We start from the raw sequence: 7,710 nt of genomic DNA on the forward strand, positions 1-7,710 counted from the left end.
TCTTGTTCCTAGTCAAGCTTCCTGCCTCTGCTACAGCTGAAATCCCCCATGATTACCCAGACATATGCTCCAGGATTCACTTGCTTTTAGATACATAAAGGGTAACATTAAAGAGGCAATAAAGAGACTTCATTAGCTTGTACAATAGCGTAGGATTCAGGGGATCCTTGGTGCTTGGGTAGCCTGCAGCTGCATTCAGGGTGGACTTACTGCCTAGTTCAAATATGCAGATACTACCCACCCACCCGACCCCCAACAAGCTACTATCCAGGTTTCAAACAGCAAGTATGCACAAAGTCATCTAAGCCCTTGTAGGCCACTTAAAATACACTAAAAATTTATAGTCCAAGACTGAACAGACAAGGAGTCAGAACATAAAAGTGGTTTTTAAACCACTATCATTCACTGATGAAGAGCCATGGAAAAAATTGCTTCTAGAAGGGATTTAAACATGCAGAAATAGTTGCAGATTGCTTGGGTACATTGAAGAATGTGTAAGAGCTACATGAATTAAGGGCAGAGAAAATGTTTCAGACAATACCGATGACAAAAGGTGACAATGTTAGCAAAGCAAAGGTGGTAAGAAACAGCATGAATCATACAACAAGACAGACTGATAGAGAATCTGGTAGATGGCACACAGGTTCAAAAGCAGCTGGGGAGCCAGAAGGCATTCAAAGGGGAAAGGATGTGATTAAACAGCCTGGCAATGGAAAACTTAGGAGCTTTACAGTCAATAAACTACCAAAATAAACAGAAATCGGGCCCTCAGAATGCACTGAGTTCTGAGGGATTTTTGCAAAGGAAGCCTGGCTCACTGTGTTCATATCTGGAACCACACCCATCTGATGAAGATAATGGAAAAGTTTCAAAATCTCCAACAGAATTTAGAGCATCTTTCACAAGGAAATACAAGACTGAACAAGAAAAGCTTTCTAGTGACCACAAGTACAACAGTAAGGATTGCTCTTGATCTGCCAGCACCTACAATTAGCAAAAAAATGGGTGTATCAGCACATAGGTGCTTTAGAGAAGTGTCTGCAATAAATGTTATGAGTATTTGATACATCTAGTCAAAAGTAAACAAGGTCTAAATCAATATGCAGTCAAGCTGCCCCACTCAGCCTCATCAGGCGAATCTAACACATGCAGACACTTACTAGACAAGACATTAAAATACTTGTAGGCAGTGAAGATAATGAAGCCAGTGCACATATGCTGTAATAGACAAAGCTGGAACTTAAACACACTGTTGATATCTGCAACAGCAGTGAACAAGTAAAGAAACAGACACAGAATTTGAAAACAGAGAGGGGAAGATAAACACTAAACACACAGCAAAAAGTAAAACAAGAAGCAGAAGAGTACTTTGCATAGAACTGCCAGTAACTGTTGCCTGAATTATGAGGCAAGTCAGAGAAAAGGAAACCCTTCATTTCTGGGTGCCATATGTGCTTACTGCAAGACATTATTAACACCATTTTCAAAAGCATTTGTGGACAACAGCAGAAACTGTTCTATAATGTACTCTGAGACGTGACTGGGACACTTCCATACATACAAGCACATGTTTTTGCCTTCCACATAAACACTCCATATAAGTGGTGAAGAACAAAGGCAGAAACCATTTTGTCCCAGTCAGCAGAGAACAGTCATTCAACAGCAGCTGCAGCTGACCCTTGGTACCCCACACTTCCCTGATCCCCACTCCAGCACCCAGCTGATCCTACACTGAGCCATCTTAGTTCATGACAGCAAGAAAAAATTATGCCCTTCTTCCCCCAACAAGGCATAAGTTTTCTTGCCAATTTAACACAAAACTTAACACCAGAGTCAGTGCAAGAGCAAAAACATGATTGCATGGGTGAGAAAAGAGGGAGGACTGGGATAGCAATAACCAGCAGTTAAGCTGGTTTAACAGCAGCTACAGACATAAAACTGAAAGTAACTCTGTATGGGATACAGCTTTGACAACTTGTGCAGGATTGCACAAGATCAGCTCCAGAACTGCTGGAAAACAATGCCAGGCTCAAAATGGTACATTATCATCTCTTTGAAACAATGTGTATCAGCAGCGTTCACCCAAGGCAGGTTCTACAAACTAGATTTTGAAATAACTGAAAAGCCACAAAGATCTCTACTCTCAGTATAACCAACTGAAAAGTAGCTTTTGCAAGTGGTAATGATGTAAGACTATGAAATGCATTTGACAGTTGTAGCCATAGAGCTCTAACAAAAGAAAAAGTAACATGAAGATGCTTAAGGTTTTGGCAGCATTCTTGGAGAACACTGCTTGGAATTCATCCCTAATTTCAAGCACTGCAACAAGCCACTCACAGCAGCCGTCTCTGAAAAAGGAACTTGAACATTGACAGCCAGTAACCTCATAGAGGTTATTGTCTCAGAGAAATTCACAGAAATGACAGATTAAAAGTGCAGGGTAAGAACAGATTCTCAGAAAGTTTGAGCCATTTTGGACTCAAGTCTCTAGAAGTTAAAATGCATCATAGTTCTGGACTTGACACCTTAGGCCTTCAACAGGCACTTCAGAAATTCACTTAATTCTAACTTTACCATCTAGAATGGACAGAAAAAGCCCCCTGTTCCTGTTTTCTTCCCCCTAACATTGCAAAAGAACCCTCACGCACTTAGCTCAGACTATAGGTAACTCACTTTCAGGTATAATGTTTGGAAAAATGAATCTTACCCACCAAAAATAAGGCATGGAGTTTGGGAGAGTTATGAACTGCCTAAGTATCTCCTTCACTGATCTCTGTTCAATGAGCTGCCGGAGCAGCAAAGCTGACTGATGTTTAAGTAGCAGTATGCAAATAGAGACCAGCAATAGCATCTCACCATTTCAATCCTAAAACATTTAGACATAAAAGAACTGCAGCTCTTTAGGAAGAGCTGTAAACAGGCCCTTAACACAGTGTAATAGCAGTTAAACACCACACATCACCTCCAAAAGGTAACAAAGCCAAAGTGGGAGAAATGCCTAACCCGTATTAATGCAACACATTTGGGACAGCCTTTCTAGAGCTCTGATTGTACCCATATGAACAGAAACTCAAGCCTGTAAAGTAGTCTTGAAAATTTTTTTCAGCTTCTCCATGACCACCTGCTGATCACCAGTCTCAATCTTATAAAGTGAATTTAAATATTCTTGGCTATGATCAGAACTTCCTTCCCACTTTTTGAAACCCACAAAGAAAGGCTTAAACCCTTGTTCCTCCCTCAGCCTCAAAAACTACTCAATTTTGCAGTTGATGTAACACAATTACTGTTGCACATAGTGGGCCAAAATTGAGAGACCATTCACACAAGCACTTACTGGTGTCACATAGGAAGCCTGGGGTAGACCTTAAAGCAGAACTGAGCTCATCTAGTGGGTTGGAGTACTTCATTTTAAAGGGACTAAGATGAACTTCCTTGCTCAGAAAGAGTAATTCACTTAAGATTTCCTAAGTCTTCCTGCATTTCTACCAATCTATAATATTAGAAAAAAGTATTTCCTAAATGTTTCTGGAATGTTTTCTAGACCCTCACACTTAGTATTTACAGCTGTTTTTTTCTAGTAAGCATTTGAAAAGAAGAATTTAACTTTTGTGCCCAAGTACTCCAACGTCTTGACACAGACCAGGGAAACCAAAACAGTGCTGCAGAGAAACTGTGAAACATGCTCCTGAAAAATGACTGGGAGTTTTACAAATCACTGAGGAAACAGGACAGTATCACAAGAACTAAGAATATCTTTAAACAAGTTAATATGTTTTATGTCACATGAAGCTGACCATGGAAAGTAGGGTCTTCAGAAAGCCAATGGACAGGCAACATGGCATCAGAAAGATGAAGAGACTAGGTTTTAACTGACTCAGTTCACTGAAAAGCTCCACAGAAGGCACTGCTCCTCATTTGACTTTTACCCTTCTTTCATTTTTTTTTTTCATTTAGTCTCCTGGTATTTCTCAGCCAGCACCTACAATACCTTCAGAGCAATGTAAGTTCTCCCAATTCATCATGCTCTCATTCCTTCTCTCCATTAGCAGCCAGTTGAGGCTACAAACCTTTAATCCTCTTGCCCAACTTTTAGAAGAAATCTGTAGATCAAAGTCTTTGCACAGCCTGGAAGTTAGTTAGTCCTCCCTCTAGTTCAGACCAAGATAGGACAGGATTAATCGTTATCACCTTGCCAATACACACAGAAAATCCCTACAGCACTCCCAGTGGAATTCTGCAATATGATGGAAAATTGTTCTTCAGCTCTTTACTGCCACATTTGTTTATAAGCCCAGTCCCTGTTTTCAGAGTTCAAATAAAAAACATCTTTTCTTTTGAAGTAATTCTTTATAAATATGACGTAAGAACTGGTAAGATCAGGAGTCACCTAATCTAGTATCTTATTCCTGACAGGAGCCTCAATACACTTCCTCTGTGCCTTCCCAAACTCCGGTAATTCACAGTTCTTATACAAGATATGGTATCTCTACATTTAGTACCCTAGCTGATTTTTCTTCCCAAACTTGAAAGGCTTGTAAGAGAAATTAATTCAAAGGTACAAATGCATTGACTGAAAAATCTGCAAAATAGTTTGAATCTTAGGTTGTTACAATACTTCAGCAAGGAAAGTGAAAGACCCATCCCATTACATTAAAATAGCTCTGCATTATAAATAGTGACAACTGCAGTTTTGCTTCTGTGAAGCATCTCCTATGTAAAGGAAAACATGACCTTGTGCAAAGGCAAGTAAAGTTTTATTTGGCAGAAATACAGGCATTTAAAAACATCAGAAGAGAATGGCATGGGGTAGCACATTAGCAGCATTGTATTTCAGATGTCAAGGTCTCCACTGTTACAATGTTTATGCAGATTTGACTGAAAAGCAGAGTCAAGCACAGAATGACATCTTCCTTGTCTTAAGAGAATTTGCCAGAGTAGCAGCAGTATGCCAACAGAAGGCCTAACAAGACTGAAGACTTGGGACAAGGCAATCAAAAACTACATGCACATTTACAGCAGCATATTGACAAAGTAATGAATCGACACTACTATTCCCTTAGCTTTTTTACTAGTTCCTCAAAATTTTCACAAGAAATCACTCTAAACTGCCCATGAGACATCGTTCTCTGACTCCTCACTGTTACACTGTGGAGAAAGGCAGAAGGGAAAGCCAGAGAATCTTTAATACCAAGTCATATTACCCATTTTTTTCAGACAATGCTTTGTATTTTCCTAAAACACTGCCAAGAGCAGTATAATTTGCAATCTTACCTCTAACTTTTTCCACCATAATAATGGAGTCACCCTATTGTTTCTTTACTTACTCACTTTCAACTAAAATCTCACTTACCAATTCTAACTCCAAAGAGCTATACTCTCCTAAACAAGTTGATGCTTTTCAGCAACAGGCTGCTAGGGTGAATGTTATCTGACAGGGTTTGAAGTATCTGAGGCACAAAAGCCCTTTCTGAATTTTATTTGAGAAAAATTTGCTCTGTAGGAAGAAGGTGGCAGCATGTTATATGCCTATGTTACATATACTGTCCATAGAGCTAAACCAGACAGATTATCATACAATCGCACTGTGGCATGCTTACTATAGAAATTAGAAATGTACGTAATATCTAATATAGACTTTAACACATTAAAAGGTATTCATATTGCTTATTCAGAGGGCGGAGTGGGCGGAAATCAGATTCTGCTGCACTGCATTCCCCTGGAATGGCACCAGAACCATCTTAGAACAGATCTTACAGATAAGACCAGCAATTTACAACAAAGTTCATAGCAATCCGCCACAGGCTCCAGCTCACTTCCTCCTCCTCCACCTTAATGAGTCATAGAAGTTATTCTGTATCAGGTGATAGCTGTTAATTGCCATTCTCAATACTGGAGAAAGCTGTGTCACCACACAGGTAAAGATATATTTAGTTACCACTAGATAATGCCTGCACTTCTGCCAGTGCAAATAAGCACATGACTTTTCAAAGCAGAAGTATGGGGATTTCTTACCAAAGAAAACATGCTTTTGAAGTTTAGAATTAAAGAAAGGCTTTCAGAGTGCAAAGAAAGCATTTTCTTTTAAGTGACAGCTAATCTCAACCTCTGCAAGTTTCAGGTATTCACTCTTACACTCAAATTTTAATTCAGTATAGGATCCCCTCTACATTTCAGGAAACAGATGAACTACCCATTTGTTAATTCAACCATACAGGTAGTAATTATAACATGTTTAAGGATTTCTGCAGCTAGTTGAAGCAAGAGCAGTTTTAGCAGGATTTTCCTGCTGTAACTATCTTGGCTTCTCATCTGAGAAAAACACTATCTTATCTTGGCTCACTATGCAGATGCCTACACTGAGAGCTAACTGCCCACTAGCTAATGCAACAGCGTTTCTTAATACTAATATAAAGAAAATTTGAGTATGATGTAGGCTGAGAATGTATAATGTATTTTCAGCATCAGTCCAATGGCTAACAAGTGACATAGCATCTCTTTGTCAAACCTTCCACCAGTGGATGCTTATGTTTCAGCTTACCATCTTTTCAAAGTAGCATTACATGTTATTTTTAAAAATTAAAAGCATAATGCATCTCAAATCTAATGCCTACATTGAATGAGATTCCCTAGTCAGTCCAGGTTTTTCCAAAGAGCTCAGCATTCAATATGCACAAGCCTTTTACAAGGATGCTAGAGTGCTGTGTCCTGCACAGACTCATCATTGTACATGCCCAGATAAAACATTTTGACACACTGCAAACCAATTCCCATCACATAAGCAGCAGTGTTCTAAATAAGGGTAATCCACATGTACAGTAAAAAAAGACAGTAGCAGCAGGAACCAGCACATGCCAGCCTCAAATAATGAAATGAAGAATTCCAGATAGAAGAGCCAAATCATTGCTAAAAAAAATCACACCGAAGGCAAGTTCAGAAATCCACTCCTACACAACGCCCCAATAACATAACTTTTAAAGGAAATTCTGGTGCTGGCACTTGTGGCCACACAGCATTCTTCATGATCTGCTAGTAGTACAAGATTTCACACCGAAGGTCTAGACACTTGCAAGGCATGAAACAGTCCTTTGCATATTCCTCTTGTGGGCACTGCCATTACATTAAAAATCTGAATGCACACACTGAAATGAAGTCAATCTGACTTGCAATGAATGTGACTGTCTCTTGGGTTATGCCTAGCACATTTGCTTAATCATCCAGTAAGTAGGAAAATAAGTTAGTCAACCAGACTTGAAATTCTCTACTTACATCTACCCTGGAACATAAAAACACAAGCAAAAGCAAATGAGAAACTCACTGAAACTTCAGACACGCTCAGCTATGCTGAATGGCTGGAGGTACGATTTACACAGCATCTGTATATTCTGCACAAGACCATGGCTGACAAGACAGTCTGAGGTGCTCCTCTAGGTTATAAAGCCCAGATTGTTCTCCCCATCTATATAAAATTGGTAACATCCATCTCCAATAAGTGAATTTCAAATCAGATTGACTCAACCCAATGGCTGCAAGAACACAAACATAGTAATTCAGGACAACAGGTTTTCAGCCTAAGCAAATTACTGGTCAGCCCTTGCAGACCAGGCTATTCTGTTAGACCTTCAATCAACAGCAGCAGCCTGTTAATCTAAATTAAAAGCAATACCCTCATCTAGTAGAATAAGCACATCCAAGTCACAGTTAAAACTGAGG

Source organism: Pygoscelis adeliae, unplaced genomic scaffold (genome assembly GCF_000699105.1).
Source record: "Pygoscelis adeliae isolate BGI_AS28 unplaced genomic scaffold, ASM69910v1 Scaffold343, whole genome shotgun sequence".
NCBI classification, from domain to species: Eukaryota; Metazoa; Chordata; class Aves; order Sphenisciformes; family Spheniscidae; genus Pygoscelis; species Pygoscelis adeliae.